Here is a 17,621-nt window from a genome sequence, read left to right on the forward strand (position 1 = left end):
GTCTTAGGAGTCTAATCTAAAGGCGGGAGTTTGTGCCCTTGAACTTGCAACACTATTTCACATCTGCATTGGGTGAAGGTCAAAAGTCGTTTAAAAAAATGGATCAGGAATTATACTGGAAATATTGGGGTGTTGGGGCCGAAATCTCAATGAATTAGACAGTGTCAAGAAAAGGAAAGCATTTGTGAGGTGCCAAGGAACCTTTCATCACTTATTGATTCTCTCTGAGTTAATAGAAAATGACAAGCTAAGGTGTTTTAAAAAAAAAAAAACAACAAAAAAAAACTGAGCATGGAGAAAAATACAAGGACCGATTAAAAATTTGAGGCTGATCTCCAAAACCCCAGGAGGATTTTTGTTTCGAGGTTCTTTCCCTAGGAGTATTTATAAATAATATGGAGTGGATTAGACCTTCATGATTGAAAATTTCATTCAGGGTCATCTTTAAATGAACTCTAAAAGCATTAGATTTCACTTGACTGGGCTCTTTGCTTTGGGCTTAGGCCCAACATATCTTCAAATCAATTCCAAGATCCCTTTATAGCCCAAGCTGCTATTGATTTTTTTTCTTTTTACAAAAACTCGTCTCTAAACTGATTGTGTTATATATCTTGCCTAGTAAATCAACAGGGCTGAATTCAGATCAGGAGAAACTACTGTACCAGGAAGTATGAGCACCCTGGCTTTTCTGTGACTGGTGAAGACATCTGGCAGTTCCAAAACGGATCAGCAGGTGGCATTTCAGGGCTAAGACTCAGTCAGCTAACGCTGTTTCTGTTCTTACAAAGTTTTTTGTATTCCTTATAATGGGTGTACAACCGGAATGCATATTCATATTCTAATCTTCTAGTGTTCCTTGCTGTCAGAAGGCCTGATCGATACTATACACCTCATCAGTGAAACATTTTGAGGAGTTAAAGAAAATGTGCTATGAATTAAATGCTTTTTCTTGTGAACAGCTGGACATACTTGAAGGGAGTGAGGTGGCATATGTTTTTAACAGAGAACACACAGAGCATGCAATATCAGCCTGGGCATGTGAAGCCCTATGTAGGGCCTTATTTACAGCACATAAGCAGGTATCGAGTGCATTTCCTGAGAACCCATTCACTGGGAAAGCTGACAGCATACTTGATTGGACTGACATGACATCTTGCATAGTGACAAGGATAGGAAATAAGTGCATCAGCAGTTCTCTTTCTAGTCCTATCAGTGACAGGTCTTTCAGATTCATGTATTCATTCATTTGTATGTGCACTGATGTCAGGAGCAAATGTGGCATGACACAATGTATTCTGGTGTCTTACTGAAGGATATAATACATTCTGAGCACTCTTTCCTGGGAAGGCCATTCACAGTCAATAGGACCATATAATCCAGAGTACAGTAATAGTGAATTCACTGTAAGGGTGGGTATATGATCCAGGTCTATAAAATCATGAATGATGTGGAGAAAGTGAATAAGGAAGTATTATTTAGCCCTTCACAAAATACAAGAACCAGGGGTCACCCAATGAAATTAATAGTTGAAAACAAACATAAGGAAGTGCTTTTTCACATAGTGCACAGTCAACCTGTGGAACTTGTTGCTAGGTGATATAGTAATGGCTAAAAGTATAATGGGGTTCAAAAAAAGAATTAGATATATTCATGGATGATAGATCCATAATGGCTATTAGCCAAGATGGTCAAGGACACAACCCCATGCTCTGGGTGTCCCTAAACCCCTGACTACCAGAAGCCGGGACTGGACAACAGAGGACGGATCACTTGATAAATTGCTCTGTTCTGTTCATTCCCGCACAAGCATCTGGCACTGGCCACTGTTGGAAGGCAGAATACTGGGCTAGATGACCATTGTTCTGACCCCGTAGGGCCATTCTTATGTTATTCTGAATTGTTTTTCCATTTCAGTGGCTTGGTTGCTTTTTTGACCAGAGAAGAATGTGCTTTACTATAAGGTCTCTTGGTTTTAACGTGAGCCCTGTTTACTTGCCACATAAAGTGTCAGAAAATGACTGTTTCTAGGTGAATATTGAAAAACACAACATCTTGCTGGTATTGTTTGTGTTTTCACATTTTGTACTGTTATATTTAAGGGGTGTGTGTGGGTGGGTGGAGGTGTGGTGGTAAGGAGCCGCTTGTAAAGAACTACCAGAGGATGGGACATCCTTTTTCTTTCTGCTCACTTCACTGTCTTTTGTTTTATGGCTACACTGCAAGGCTTTTAGTGACACGGCGGCTGTTTGTCTGCAGGAGAGACCTCTTCTGCTAGCAAAAAACTTCCATCCCCCACGAGTGGCAGTGGCTTTGTTGGCAGGAGAGCGCTCCTGCCGACAAAGCGCTGTTCCCACCGGTGCTTTTCGTTGGTAAAACTTTTGTCATTGGGTGGGAGGGGGTTAACACCCCCTGAACGACAAAAGTTTTGCTGACAAAGTGCCAGTGTAGACAAATCCTTAGAGAGACAAGGTGGGTGCAGGTAATATCTTTCAGTGAACCAACTTTTATTGGTGAGAGAGACAAGCTCTCAAGCTTACACAGAGATCTTCTTCAGGTCTGGCAAATGTATTCAAAGTATCACAGCTACATACAAAGTGGAACAGATTGTTTAGCACAAGTAAACACACATTTCAAGTGATGTCTCAAGGTGAAGTGGCCCGTTAGCACCTTTCAGTCAGGGGAGAGGGAAAACTAGTGTGTAGGGTTAGTGGGTGATAGATTGTTGTAATAAACCATAAATCCTGTTTCTCTGTTTAGTCTATGATTTTTTGAGTGTCCAGCAAAGTTATGAATTTCAGCTCCCAGGCTCGTCTTTTGAAGATGTTGTGCAGGCTTCCTTGGAGGATGAGGATTGAGAGATCAGATATAGAGTGATCGCTTGTTGAAGAGTGTTCAGCCACAGGTAATATGGTGTTTTTGTGTTTTATCATTTTTCTGTGTGAATTCATTCAAGAGTGTAGTGACTGTCTTGTTTTGTAGTTGTTGTTAGGCATTTAAGTGCACTGTATGAGGTATACCACATGTTGTGACAGGCATGTGTACGACCCAGGGGTCTTGGAAGGTGTGCTGTGTGGGAGTGTTGATCATTGTACCAGTGGAGATACTTCCACAGATTTTGCATCCATTGTTCTGGCAAGGTCTGGTGCCAGAAATCGGTCCAATAAAATATATTAGCTCACCCATCTTGTCTCTTTAATATCCTGGGACCAACATGGCTAGAACAACACAGCATATCTTTTTTTGACATTCCTGAAGCAAGAAATGAACTTAGATCTACATACAAAGTTGCACTGCTTTTACTAAAGGGGTAATTTAAACCAATTTAGTTACATCAGTGTAACTGTGTGTGGATGCTTTTAAATTGATTTAAATCTGGATTATAAATTTAGCATTCTCCTATAAATAGGCTAGGCAGAATTCAATTTTTATGTTTGAATAATTTTGATGGATAATATGAGTGTTTATTTTTCAGCATTTTTCTATTTTTATCAATTTAAATGTTCATGGTTGCACAAAATTGAGTTTTATGCATTTTTATTTGTTTGTGTGACAGCCTCATAAAAATTTAAGCAAAGTGTGTGGAGGGGGCGGTCAGACAATAATTATGACAATGACAGCAGACATTGAGATTCAAAAAGTTAAAGCTTTATAACTGTTAAAACATAAATTATCAACGTTGAATGTCAAAATATACAAAGTAAATACCCTCACATCAGTCTCTGTTCTCAAGCAGCATTTTTCTCATTTTGCCTATCTGCAAATTTCTGTTATCGATGGAAATATTTTTTTCCATGGGTTTGTGTGTGTACTGGGAAATTTACATTTACTGACCTTTACCAGTAAAAAAACAAATCCTAACAGGCCGGCCCATAAATTACTAGTTTTAAACCAATATAAGTGAGTCCTCCATACAGGGGTTTGCACTGATTTAACGAAACCAGTTTAATTAAACTAATGCAAGCTCCCCTGTAGACAAGCCCCACGTCTCTTATGTTAAGCAGGGTGTATGTATATAACAGTGGGTCTCAAACTTTTTTTACTGGCAAACCCTTTCACATCGCAAGCCTCTGAGTGCGACCCCCCCCAATAAATTAGACACACTTTTAAAATATATTTAGCACCATTTTAAATGCTGGAGGCAAGTGGGGTTTGGGGTGGAGGTTGACAGCTTGGGACCCCTCATGTAATAACCTTGCGACCCCCAGTTTGAGAACCCCTGGTATATAAAGACCAGCATCTTGGATGTTTCTAGGGGGGGTTCAACCTGGGATCTCCAGACCTAGTATATGAGCTTCTTCAGCTTAAGCTAAAGGACTATGAGTTAGATTTTCAAAGGTATTTAGGTGCTTAAAGATGCCAATGGGGGTCAAGTGGGATTTTCAAAGCATGTATGTGCCTAAAGCCAATGGATTTTAAATTTGCTTTTGAAAATACTACTAGGCACCTGTTTGCATCTTTAGGTGACTAATGCCTTTGAAAATCTGGCCCTAGATACCCTAGCTTGCAGCTGGCACAAAGGAGCATATATAACATACACTTAACACTTGGTTACATGTTTATACCTTCTCTCCCTACCAGCACTACCTTCCACTTGGAAGAGGAGAAAGCTGTTAGGGCGTCTTTTCCCTTAGCATTTGAACAATGTTGATGGATAGAATGTCTATGATTTAGGGACTGGGAAGGAGACTTGCTTTTGTGATCTTGTGAGGAAACTGAGCTGAAGAAGTGTGTGTCCACCTGTAATACATGAGTATTTACAGGGCTTTATTGAAAAGAATTGTATAGAAGATGTCCAGTATAGTGAAAAATAAGGAACAGATATGAACATAATCTTGAACAAGGGACACGGTTAAGAAATAAGAATTAGTCTTTCAGAATAAAGACCAGTTGGCAATGCAAACTAGAGCATCAGAGCCCTATATGCTGGCTACTAACTTGGTTAGTGCAGTTACCAATAATTACCACATCCTTAAATGACCATATTGTATTCACTAATGTCAGAGGTCAGTTCCCAGTCATAGGATATAAAGAGGGCAGTGCAGTAGCTCCTAATGTGCATCAGAATGAGAAGATTGATACTGACAAGGTGACCTTGGGCTCTACAGATACAGTTTACTTTGAATGCCTCTAGTTTATCCTGCTTATGTCGGAAACCCCAAGCGATAGGACTTGTCTTTTATTTCTGGCATAACACAGTTTACACAGGCTGTTTTAGAACAGGACAGCAGTGGTGGAAACTGGTAACTCGCCCTATGGAAACTTGTTGCCATCCTAATACCCTATGCCCCCAGGATGCCCTTTGTTCGGTCTCTGAATGACCGCAGTGCTGTGTTAACATCTGGCAGACAGTTCCGCAATTAAAATGTGTTTCCTGACATCAGTTCCGAATTTGTCTGTCTTTCAATTTTTCATGTCCATCCAAATTATCTCCTTATCCACTTAACTATCTCTGTGCCAGATAAGTATGTATATGATTCTAATCCTCATGTTTGCCTTCAGTTATCAAGTTTACATGCAGCTGATTTTGTTTGATCTGTTTGTTTTTACATTCACTTTTGTGCTGGAAAGGATTTTCACTGATTTTCTGTTCGGTTTGGAATCTGTGGTTACCTCCTCCTTGTTAATTTGTTTTAGTTTTTCAACTGATGGCAGTTTTGCTTTGGAGGAATTTGGCTACTGCTGTCCTGTAACTTTAGTCCATTAACATATTTTTGTCAGGGTTTTGCATCCGCAGATTTGTCATTGAAAATCCATTGGTTTTTTTGGGGTTTTTTTAAAGTCACGGAGCAACAGAGTCTAGCATTTGTAAATGCTAAGAGTCAGGTTGTCAGAAGTATTCAATCAAACTGTAACTGGAATTTTGCACATGCAATTATATGTATTTTAAAACTCTCATTTCTGTTTCTAAGATGCTCTTAACGATGTAGTTTTGTGGGTAAAATGTGGCCCTAAATACAGAGCACTTTTCGATCGTATAGATACGTTCAATGTTATAGCCTAGTTGATGTGCTTTATTTTGAGAGGCAAAGAAAGATGGGATGCATTTTTAATAAAATTGCATCTCCTTCAGGATTTGAACTCATTACTTTTGCAATACAAGGTGAATATTTTGTCCATGTGGCACAATCTGCGTTTCATATGCTGTGGGAATTAACTGATGTAAAATCAGCTACAGAAAGTGTCTGAGATTGCTACCTGAATGAACAGAACAATCGTATTGCAATATACTGAGTTGTACCAGGAAAATATGAATAAAAGTGCACCATCAGCTTATAAGAAGCATATTTCCTTCTTCATACTTAATGTGTATGCACAATGTCCTGGCAATTAGGGTCAATTTACAGAATATTTTGCTACAACAAAATAGTGAAATAAAGAGCAGGAGTTCTGCATTTTACCTTTAAATTTGTCCTTCATTAGGGCAGATTACTGTAATGTAATTAATGTAACTTTTTGTATGATTGTGTTTGCATGAAAACACAAAAATGACATGGGTTTAAATAATGCTGTCCACTGCGTAAAATTAGCCTTGACAATTAGGAATCCCAGCCTTAAAGAGCTTACTGTCGTCGACCATGTAAGGATACAGTACAGAGCAGAGTGGGAGGCTGTCTTTGCAGGCAGAATGCTCCATGGAACAGGCTAATGCATGGCATAAAATTCCCCAGTATTTGGTGGTGTAAAGACAATAGGCTTAGATTCACCACTAGGTTCTGTTATACGTATATAAATAATTTAATGCTCAGTCTCTGAGTCGGGGGAACTCTCAGGGCCAGATATTTAGCTGGTGGAAATTGACGTAGTTGCATTAATTTCACAAGGCCTGTGCTGATTTGCACCAGCTGATGATCTGGCCGTCAATAACCCAAACTGTACTTACAGCTAACGGCACACACATGTGAATCTGCACAGAAGTACTGTAACTTAAGACCCAGTTAATCTATGCTTGCCATTTGTTTGTCTCCATATGTAGTAGCAGTATGTGTGCTTACCCTACACTGTGTATTGTTGTCTAACATCCTTAGGGCAGGGGTGAGAGAAACACTTTTTTTCAATTAATTTGGTTAAGCTAGGGATAACCATCTGCCTCGTAATTTTTCTGTTAACTAGATCATGGGACTGTTCTGAAGAAACTTTGGCCAACTACTGAAAACAAAGTCAATATGTATGTGTTGTAATAAGCTTGCATCGATTTTGCTCATATATTAAGATTTATGTCCTCCAGAGTGTAATAAATCTGAGGTGGAGGACAGGTCAATATATGTCATTATATGCTGTCACTGGGGAAATAGACTTTTCAAAGAGATATCTGGCCCTAGAGATTCATACCATCAGCCTGCATATCTAGCGTTGAAAAGGCTATTCTTTTTACTTGTGATGGTTTGATGTTCAGTACTTGGCCTGACAAATGTGCATGGCAGTTGTTTCAGATCAAGGTGGCTCTGTGGTCTTCGGTCCTAGTGGGGAGAGCTATAAAATAGTGTAAGGCCTGGTCTAAACCTAAAATGTATGTTGATTTAGCTGTCGCTCAGGCAGGGCCAGTGCAACCCATTAGGTGACCTAGGCGGTCGCCTAGGACGCTAGCATTTGGGGGGCAGCATTTGGGGTCCTTCGGTGGCCCTGGTTGTCGGCATTTAGGCGGAGGGACCTGGGGCAGGCGGGCATGGGGAGGGCTGCCTGAAGCAAGTAAGGGGGGGGCAGCACGCAGGGGAACTGCTCCCTGTCCCAGCTCACCTCTGCTCCGCCTCCTCCCCTGAGCACACCGCCCCACTCTGCTTCTTTCCCTCCCAGGCTTGCGGCGCCAAACAGCTGATTGGCGTTGCAAGCCTGGGAGGCGGGAGAAATGGAGCGGCGACGGCGTGCTCAGGGAGGAGGCGGAGCAGAGGTGAGCTGGGATGGGGAGCTGCCGTATGGCTCTCTGGGCCGGGGGAACTGCCATGGGAGGTGGGGCGGGAGGGCACCTCAGAGTGGAGGGGGGGAGCTGCCACAGGGGGGCGCCTCATGGCAGAGGGGGGTGCAGAGAGCTGCCACAGGGCTTGTGGGGGGGGCGCAAGGTGGAAGTTTCGCCTAGGGCATGAAACATCCTTGCATCCGCCCTGCGCTCAGGGCTGTGAAAAATTTCACTCTGCACTGTAGTTAGGTTGACCTAACCCTGGGTGTGACGCAGCTAGGTCGAGGGAGGACCCTTCTGTCAACTTAGCTATCATCTCTCTGAGAAGTGGATTAACTATGTAGATGGAAAAAATTTCCATCAATTTAGGAAGTGTCTATGCCTCAGTAGCACAGCTGCAGCATGGCTGTGCTGCTGTAGTGTAAGCATATCTTGAGTGAGGTATTTAGCCCATTCTGCTTTATATTTATATGTCTGAGTTTGCATCATCCCTGCAAAGTGACTTTTGTTGTCTTCACCTTGACAATATGGTGATGCTAATGTACTTTTTAATCTAGTACTTTACTTGAAAGCTTTCATTTTTAGCACCAAATGTGTGAATCCCTGCAGCCCTTAAATGTTTTCCCTTCAACTTTCTGATTAAGATGTAGGGAACTGTTTGTGTGTGTGTGTGTGTGTGTCTGTGTTTGTGCGCGTATGCGCATGTGCCGACCCCTGTCTTCAGAAATCTGGTGTTCAGTTGTTCACCCTTTGAGCAAAGCTCTGGGAACAATAAATAGTGAAGTCCTGGGTGCTTGTTTAGTTTGGCTATAAGTGGCAAAAGGCTGGGAGATCACAGGGCAGTCTCCTGATTGCATCTGGTGCTACACGTTCTGTAAAGAAGCATGTGAAGTAATTTGATTTCTGTTGTTCTATTATTAATTTTAAAGAGCTTGTTGTTTTGATAACCCCCCGCCCCCAAACCTTGCAAGCTCTGTCACCAGCTCCTCTTGTACAGATAGAATCTGGGCAGGGTGAAAAGAGAACCTAGAATTGGGATTTACCTGTGAGACTCACTGCTGTAAGGCATTTAACACATGCACGTAGAGAGCCCATTCCCTAGAGGGGTAGTTTATCAGTGAATGCTCTTCACCCATGATTCTGATGAATGCAGCTGTGCAACTGAGAGAAGGGTACAAACCTGCAAGGTCTCCTTTTGTGGCTGGGAGTATCCCACTTCCAGCTGCATTCTGTGCAGCCCCTGCCTTGGATCTTAAACCTCCAGATTTGGAGATCTGAGGAGACGCTCTAAACTATTTCTTGGTATTAGGGCCTTAGTAGGCTGGAGTCTTTCAGCCTGAGGACTTTAACCATAGATATGTAGCCTAGAGCCATGCTGGCAATGCTTCAACCATAGCTCTCTGGCCACAGTGGCAGGCAGGACCACAGATAGAGTGCCCCCTAGCCAGGGATCAGTAAGGCCAGGGCAAGAGCCAGGCCCTCCTAGCCAAACAAGTGAAAATTAGCAGCAAGAGCCAGACTCCTGAGCTAGGGTCCAGAAGCCTGGTCAGAGAATCCTCGGTTGATGATAGTTAGCAGCTTGATTCCAGTCCCACCCCAGGGTAAGCAGCGGCCAGTACCAGGATCTAGCAACCTAGCCCCAGCCCTCCTCCTGGTCCACGAGAAGGAGCAACAAAACCCAGAGGCTCAGGAAGCCACTTCTGTCTGGAGGCCGACCAGACCAGAGCAATTCCAGAGCCAGCTGGGAGCATAGCAGTTCTTATGTTCCCAAAGCTCATTCCATGCTGGAGCCTGTGTCACTGTGCCTCCGTGGGTCACAACTGAGAGTGCCAAATTCAGGACAAACTGCTGAGAAATAGGGCAGATACACACCAAAACTGGTGGTTAATCCCCCGTAAGATATACAAAACCAGCAACAAAAGTAAATTTCTGTTTCACCACGCTGGCTAACAAGAAGTCAGAAAAGCAGTTTCCTTAGGTATTCCAGTCCTTGTATCAGCACCAAAAATCTAGACTTATGGATGAATGGTTCCTTAAAACTAGTTTAATCAAACAAAGGGTTCTTCTGATCCCAAAGCACCAGCCACACAGCCAGGTCAATATATCACTCGGATCTTACCCAATAATCATTGCTGTGCCAATCCTTTAGTATCTAAAATCTAATGGTTTATTTATAAAAAGAAAGAAAGGTGAGAGTTAAAATTGGTTAAAGGAATCAAATACATACAACAATTTCAAAGTTCCTGGTTCAGGCTTGTAGCAGTGACGGAATAAACTGCTGGCTCTCTAAATTCCTGGTTGCTTCCAAATCACTGGAAGGTCCTCAGTCCCTTGGTTCGAATGCTCCCATTAGTATAAGTCCATAGTTCAGAGGTTTGAGCAGGAAAGAGGCAAAATAGAGAGGTTTCCAGCACCTTTTATAGCTTCTGCCATATGGAGAGAAACCCATTGTTTCAAACAAAGCCCTTGGCACAGGTAGTGGAAATTCACAGGTGACAAGATGGGGTTTGGAGTCACATGTGAAAGTCATATTTCCATGCATGATTCCACTCAGTCACAGTAGAAGCCATTACCTATACCTCAAACAGCACGTTCCCAGGAAAGTCCAGTCAGGGCATCTTCCATTGTGAGTTAAATGTTCTTTTGATGGGCCCACAATTTGAATAGTCCCTCTGAGATGTGCTGGCTAACTACCTTGTGGGCGCTACCCAGGAGCAAACATTTTGAAATACAGGTATAGAGCCAACAGTCATAACTTAAAATACCAAAATCATACATGCATACACATAGCATAATCATAACTAGCAAATCATACCCTTTCTATTGACAACTTACTTGACACACTTTGTATAAGATTTGTTGCAATTATATAACAGTGGTAGCAACAATGATTTGCATGGTCATATTATAATCAGATAATGTCACAGCCTGGGTCAGTGTTAAGTTTGGATAATCAGCACATTTATCACTACTTATTTAACAAAGGTAATGAATATTCATCTGATATGCAGGATATATATAAAATGTCCTTTTTTCTGAATCCTCAGGCTGAACAGGTATGAGCTTTACGGCCTGGCCACAATATGGCTAGTCAGGTGCTCCTGAGTCCCTAATCCCAGTTATGGCAGAGTTCCTTTGAGGCAATTTCACATGATCTCTCTGCTTCTGTTCCCCCTCAGTAAAACAGAGAAAATGCTTCCAAGGGGTGTTTTGAGGACTAATTAATGACTATAATGCAGTTTGAGGGCTATTAGAGCTAAGTATTACCCTGCTGATAATGTTCACTGAATAATTTATTTGTTAAAATTGTTGCCAGTTAAATTCATCCAACTCCTCCCTTCCCAATTTGATACCTCTAATTGCAAAAATGTGTCTCGGGGTATGGCTACACTTGCAGGTATGCAGCGCTGGGAGTTACAGCTGTCTTCGTACAGCTGTGTAGGGAAAGCGCTGGTGTGTGGCCACACTCACAGCTACCAGCGCTGCAGTGTGGCCGCATTTGCAGCACTGTTGGGAGAGGTGCATTATGGGCACCTATCCCAGCGTTCAAGTGGCAGCAACGTGCTTTTCAAAAGAGGGGGGTGGGGTGGAGTGTGACAGGGAGCGGGGGAGAGAGAGTGAGTGGATTTTTGGAGCTGACACTGTGTATCAACTCCCTGCCTTGCAAAATCTGAAAATTTCCCCGACCCCTCATTTACTCTTAACTGCAAACAGCCTGCAGACCAGATAAGCAGCTACTCCAATGGACTCCCTTTCTCTCCCTCCCCCCCGCTGTTTCTCTCCTCAAGCAAACACTCATCCCCCTAGCCTGCCTCATTCACAGCAAGGTAGTGGGTTATCTCAATTGATTGTTCACAGTCAGTTACAGATTGATCACAGCAAACGAGCTGTGTTTGTTTTTTAGATAAACAGCTCCCGGAGCCCCGAGTTCACAACAAAACAAAGAGAGGCATCATAACAAAACAAAGAGAGTAATTTAGTTAAAAGCATTCTGGGATATCTCCTAATACCCTGGAGGCCAATAACAGCGCTGGTGTGTGGCCACACTTGACGAGCAGCGCTGCATCACCAGCGCTGCACTCATTATACCTCAAGCAGACCAGGTGTACAGCCAGCGCTGCAGCCAGGGAGTTGCAGCGCTGGATGTGCCTTGCAGGTGTGGACAGTTACTAAGTTGCAGCACTGTAAAGCCTCCACCAGCGCTGCAACTCTCCAGTGTAGCCAAGCCTTCGCTCATCAGCAGGACAAGAATGGAGGATATTGAACTCAACCTTTGTCCTTCATTAGAGTATTGAATGTGTCAGCTTCTTGTGGAATGGTTTGCAATGTTTGCCTGAACAATACTTGTATAAACTCATTCGTGGGAGTGAGAGGAATGGGGAAGGCGTTGGCAAAGATTTAATTCTTTGCTAAAACATATAGCTTTTTCTAATACTTGTGTGTCCTTATTACTGCACCCAGGTTCATGGTATCTGATTATATTGTTTTATATATTCACTTAGATGAAGGAAATTATATAGAGATCATGGATGGTATTTGATATTTGGTCAATCTGTCCCTGCTGAACAGAATATTACTGGGGTCTCCTGTACTGTCATTGTGGACAAAGCCCCTGTGAACAGTCACATCCGTAAGTTGTTGACATTATGTTGGTAGTTTAATTTAAACGGAAGGCTTGTGCTGATACAGGTCAATGTTACTATGTGAACAAATGGATTTCAATTTCTTTTAATATGGCTTGTGTGTGAAATTCCTCTGGGCATATATAATACAGTATGTTGTGTGTTTGGCTAAGTGTCTGAGTGTTCATTTCACTTCACACTCTCAACCATCTTGTCATTGCAACTTTACACGTTTTTCATTTGTTTCTGCTGTTTTATTTGTGTGCATATTATCGCCACAGCTTCATTTCCTCAGCCCTCTGCCCCACAGGCTGATAGGCTGTAACAAAGCTCAGCCTCATGAATGTCAAACTGAATGAAAAAGAGAAATAACTCTGGGCAGAAAACGACAACTCCTTAAGAGGGTCCCTTTCTCTCAGGCTCTGCTGGCTCTTCTGGTTCATCAGCCAAATGTGGTGGTAGTAGCAGGACACGCTAGGTCACCTCTGTTACAGTCATTCTTATCAGTATCGCTTGGGTACTAATCTGTCAAGAGACCTCTGCAAGAGGAACACTGTATCAGTGCTGAAATGCCACCCTGAGCAATTCTTGGATATTGTGGAACAAGCGGTAGCTTGTGCATCTCTTCCTTGCTGAATTCTTACAATACAAGAAAAGAGAGAGACAGCTATTGAGAGGTAGACACTTTACAGCACTTCACAGCTGCTACAACAGTCTTGGTGACTTTTCAGTGCAGCAGTCTGAATCCCTTGATTATTTCCCAAATTAGAATACAAGGGGGAAGATGAGGAGGTTGTTGGGATTGTTTCTATGCCTTAGAGGACACCACAATGAAAAACAAGAAAAATAATCACTAAAAATTATCACAATAATCATTACTATTTTATTATTAAAGAGAAGTAAGAAAATAAAAATAAAACCCAAACGAGCCATAAGCAATGATTACTTCAGTTACGTCCTCTTCTGTTTGTCTGAGAAGAGTTTTCAGCAGAGATCGTGCCTTTGAGAATGGGTCTATCCTTGGAGGGAATGCTGTTTTCTTAGGCCAGGTCTACACTACAGACCTATATTGGTATAACTAAGCTGCACAAGGGTGTGAAAAATCCACACCTCCTAGTGACATAATAATACTGACCTAACCCCCTGTGTAGACAGCACTGTTGACAGGAGAGTTTGTCCTGTTGCCATAGCTACCACTTCTCAGGAAGGTGGTTTAAGCATCTTCACTTGAGCGCTACAGCGGTACAGCGTTTTAAGTGTAGGCCTGCCCTTTGCTACAACCGAAGTATGTTGTTCCTCATCTCAGCAGTGAGTCCTGTCTTAAGGTATTTGAGGGTTTGTCTACACTTGAAGTGCTACAATGGCACAGCTGCACTGCTGTAGCACTTCAGTGAAGACACTACCTATGCCAATGGGAGGAGTTCTTCTTTTGACCTAGCACTGTCTACATTAGAGGTTAGGTCAGCTTAACTACACAGTTCAGGAGTTACTTAAAAGAAGGTATTCCAGGAGTGGTCCTGAGACAGACAAATGAATTTAAGATTCCTAATTGTCATTAAAATTAAATCGCACAGAGATTTATATGTAGCTCTTTTCATAATTTCACTGCAGGAGGAAAGCACACCTCTTTCAGGGGATTGGCTAGATTTAAATATCAGCTGCTGTCATCCATTCATTGGCTCATCACCTTCATGGGATTGTCTTGTTGGTATTTTCAGCTCCTGACTATGTAAGCTGATAATGTATACGTAGCAGGGCATGAATTGCCTTTATCCTTGTTGTGGGAAATTTCTCAGTGGACCATTAAAGTATAGAATGTTAACTTTTTCTTCTTTTCCATTCATTTTCTGAGATATCACTTTAGTTCCACCAAGGCTTAATAGGAATTGGAATTTTGTTTTTGCCTATATAAAGAAAGGTCTTTTAGCTCTCCACTTTGTCTTTAACATATTTAATATTTGTCTTTACACATAAATAGTCACTGTTCTGCTTACCAGTCTTTGAGAGATGATTCTTGTCGTTCTCAGTTTGGCAAGAAATTGCTTAAGCATTGTAAAATAACTAATGTCCACTTAATATTGATAATTTTATACTCAGATGACTTCTTACATTAGCATCAAATTATCTTGCTATATTTGTACATAAAGCATCTTACTATTTATATGGCGATGGCATTGGGCAGTTATTAGATGAAGGTTTGAATTTAGTTTCAAAATATTGGCAAATCTACATCTCAAAAGACAAAATGGGTAAGGTAATATCTTTAAGTTTTATTGCACCAACTTCTGTTGGTGAAAAAGACAAGTGTTCAAGCTACACAGAGCTTTTCTTCAGGTCTGGGAAAGGTACTCCGAGCATCATTGCTAAATACAATGTGGAACAGATTGTTAAGCATAAATAGTGTCGAAGAAAAACTCAGTTCTCGCTTTTTGTTTGGGTGCAGCAAAATCAAATACTTTATTATTTCTCCAGTAATTACAATGGAGGGAGAGAGTGCCATAGGACACAGGGTCGCCCCAGTCCTGGACAGGTCTCTCAACTGGTAAACAATTACATCAAGCCTTTATACCTTTGTTACAGACAATTTCTAGCAATCATGGAGACAGTAAAAAGCAACAAATACATTTTGTTTATACATAGCAGAAAGGCTTATCTTATTTGTCTCTCTCTTAAGAAAAGCAACCCTGCATTTTGGTTAGTGATTGCAAGGTCGTAATAACTTTGTACACAGTTCTTGTCCTGTCGCCTCGCACTATCTTTGCTCCTACAAGTCTCACGTCATTAGGGTTACAGTATGGCCTGACTCTTGCTAACTGACTGACACGCATTAAAATCCGCTTCAAATCCTTATTGAAGCTTTCCCTGCTTCCACACTCCCCCCTTTTGTACTTCTAGTACAACAAATATTTTCAAATCTCCATTTGCATTAATCCATGGATTTCAGATTCTACAGCAGATATGTCAACCTTAGGGGTTTTCATGGGATGTAATGACAATGCATGATTAGCATGAACATGAAAGGTATTATTACTATCATTACGTCTTTTACAACAACAACATAATCCTAAACTAACTAACAACACTACAAACAATAACATTCCCATAGGAATAAAATAATGGGGTTGTTGTACAGTTTTGGTCACAAAGCACAATACATCATACTTAATACATAAAGTAGACACTCTATAAGCTGTATAAAAGGCATTCTGTTCAGCATGATATATATATTCCGAAGCATATGAATTTGCCCTTGCAATTCAGAGATTCTTCGAACCTCTGGTAATAATGAAAGCAAATTTTGAAACCGATCAGGCACTACTCTAGTCCAATTAAAATATACCTGAAATCTGAGAGCTACTTGCAACATTCTATCTGCAGGCCAGGAAATGATATGATTGCCTGCGGCAGTGGTAAGATTAATATGTATATCTTGTAAAGTGGTGGCATTAACGTACACACAGCTATCATTAGCTTGAAAAAGTGGGTGTCCCGTCAGGGTAGTTCCTTGACCTCCACCCTCTCAACAAATATTGTCATAAACAGTGACAACTTCCCCTGGCTTCAGTTTATAGATACACTGAGCTGTGGTGGTTCTAACGGCCAAAATGTCCATTGACTCTCTATTCTTATCCAAAATGTCAGGTGTTATTCTAGGGGTACTGTCTAGAAATCAGTTGGATATACCAGGTGGTCTAATTTCCCAGATGTCTCGGTAAACAATTACAGTCCCACAGGCATCCTCCCCATGGACCCAGCAGGATACGGTATGTGGGAGCCCACACCCACCCTAACCGGTCCATATGCTTGGAAGGAGCACTGTGAATGTCCACACTTCCATTCAGAAAGTGTCCAAGTATGTCTCCATGACCACAGATCAGATGGTACTCCTGAAGCGTCTGTAAGGGCAGTGGGCCAAGTCCGGTCTAGATCCCACTGCAATGCCTTCCCAGCCTCAGTGATATTCAATACCATCTCTGTCAGTAACTTCCGGGTCATAGAACTAAGGGTGGAAATGACATGTAACTCACCAACTCCAGCCTGTACTTAAGATAGCTGAGTTTCAAGAATAAGGCTAGTAGCCTTTTCCAGTTGGCCCAATTTCTTATCATGTTCTTGGCTTTTAAGATATTGGCCCTAGCCCACAGGGAGCTGCTCAATTCTCTTTCTTTCCAGAGGAAATAACCCAGGCCCTCTGTCGTGCTAATCTAATGGCAGCCCCTTGTGAGCAATCTGGGTATGTAGAAGTGATTTGAAAACCTGATAAGGGCAATGTCATTTAAAATCCAATTAGGGAGGGCAATACATCCTGAAGGATTTATCCAAAACACAGGGCGCAGCCTGTAGATCAAACCCCAAAATCCAATTAATACCACATCCCCAAGCATGGGTCCCATAAATTTCTTCCTGCCAGTGTACAATTCTTTGTTTCTTCACCAGGGTCAGTTCTCAATGTCCTTTTTAGTCAGGAATTCCTGGACTTTGGCAATGTCAGTGGAGTGAGTGTTTCTTCTTCTTTCCCAAAACAATTGTGGTTTAGCATCCTACAGGGGAGAGGTTGCCAGCACATATCACCCTGTAATGGCTTTGCTTCTTCTTGAAAAGTCTAAAGGCACAGTTGGTCTGTCAGTGGACAAGGGAGAGGTTGCCAGTATGTCACCTTGTCCTTTTTCCCTGCTGTCCAGAAGCACAGTAGAGCTAGAAGAAGAATAGGCTAATCATCAGTAGGAAAATTCTTCTGATGTGGAGGGGTCTTTTTGCAGTGAGAATCCTGGGTCCAGGCAGTCAGTCCTTGGCACTTCACAGCGGTGTTGGTAGACAGCAGGACTTGGAAAGGGCCATTCCAGCGTGGAGCCAAGGCAGTCTTTCGTTGATGGATCTTTATGTAGAGCCAGTCTCCTGGTTTCAAGGGGTGGCAAGGTTGCACAGGATCCTTCAGTAGTGCTTCCTTCACCTGTGTATAAAAAGACTTAACACATTTCATTAGTGCCTGACAATACTTAAGCATTATGTTATCCATCAAATGAATGTCCATCTGAGCTGGGGTTAGTGGGGGTGCAGCTGATAGTCACATTGGGCGTCCTGTCAAAATTGCATGAGGGCTGAGTCCA

Source organism: Mauremys mutica, chromosome 7 (assembly GCF_020497125.1).
Source record: "Mauremys mutica isolate MM-2020 ecotype Southern chromosome 7, ASM2049712v1, whole genome shotgun sequence".
Taxonomy (NCBI): Eukaryota; Metazoa; Chordata; order Testudines; family Geoemydidae; genus Mauremys; species Mauremys mutica.